Below are 1,458 nucleotides of genomic sequence, written 5' to 3'. Positions count from 1 at the left end.
ATGGGCAGTTGAGAGCCAACGCCCTACAAGACCAAAATTGACTTTATTATTATAAAAGGTATTGGGAGTTATTTTTTCTATTGGATGACATTCTAACCCTAATTTTGTAACCAACATAGGTCTTGTTTAAAATGGCTCAGGGTTAGGATTTTCATATGATAATGGAATAGCTTCTTGCAATGGTATTGAATTGCAAGGGGTTGCAAATTGTAATCGGGTTGAATCACTAGATAATAATATTGGACTTCATTTGGTGGATGTAGCCCAAGATTAGGTGAACCACGTTGAATCTTTGTGTCTTCTATTCTATTTCTGTGTGTTTTATTCGTTTGCAATATTGATATATTTGCATGTAACTGTTGTAATTCCATCTGATAATCCTAAGAGAGCTCTTCTAATGTAGCTTCTTAAGTTGGTGAACACTCTTACTTTTAGCAATGTGAGATACAAGTCATTTTTTATTTGATGAGTCACTTTGATTTTATAATATCACTTATAATTTAAATATCACTTTATAATATAAAGTGACTTTAACCTTATAAAGTTTAAACCATTAAATAATATTTATTTTCCCGTTTCACCCCAAATAAAGTTGTGACTCTAAGGCATCCCTTTTTAATTAACTTATTAGCCTATAAGGATGGGAAAATAGGCTAACCAAGCTCTTTGAAAGATTACAGAAAAGAAGGGGACATTACACAAAGGCATTAATAAAACTGAATTTTAATAAAATCAAGTACTCTAAACAAAAAACCACTTACATGATCGCAAAGAGAACAAAGTTCTATCCTATTTCAAGAAAGATGTTTGGAAAAATAGCATGAAATGAGTAGAAAAATGCCTCTCAAAGTTTTCCTTCAACATTTCATAAAGGTGCCTATCACCTTCTAGGCTACTAAGTTGTAGAAGGGTGGTACCATTGATTGAGATGGCATGAGCAGAGCTGGTGGGTTGAGGTGGGCTGGTAGATTTTGATTTTCTCTTAAAGTACCATGGGGCCAGATGTTCTTGCTGCCACCTTAATGGGAGGCGAGGGGTTGTAGAGATGCCCCCCACAAACCCTTTTGGGGTTGTAGGCTACTATGGTAGGGTATGGGGTACAAGGACCTAAGTTCGGGGATTATATTGAGGGGTTGCGGGGGAGTGGTGTTGATATGCATATAGTACTTGAAAAATTATTTATAAAAATATGTATAATAATTACATTCCAAATGAAGCTTTGACAAATTAGTTAAATAACAAAATTGCAAATACTAAATACTAAGATATGAATCGTGTGTGTCAAATATGTTAAATGTGACTGCTGATTATTATTGATATTTTATGGACAGTGATATTGTCATTCACCACTGTTTATGTGAAACCTTATACAATGAAATTAACCATATATGAAAATGGAATTTGATAATGAATTGTTTGATAAATATGACAGTAATAATAAACATGAAAAAACCAATA

This window comes from Cupressus sempervirens, chromosome 6 (assembly GCF_028749045.1).
Source record: "Cupressus sempervirens isolate cs-2001-9-10 chromosome 6, ASM2874904v1, whole genome shotgun sequence".
In the NCBI taxonomy this organism is placed as follows: domain Eukaryota; kingdom Viridiplantae; phylum Streptophyta; class Pinopsida; order Cupressales; family Cupressaceae; genus Cupressus; species Cupressus sempervirens.
This window is presented reverse-complemented; position numbering follows the sequence as displayed.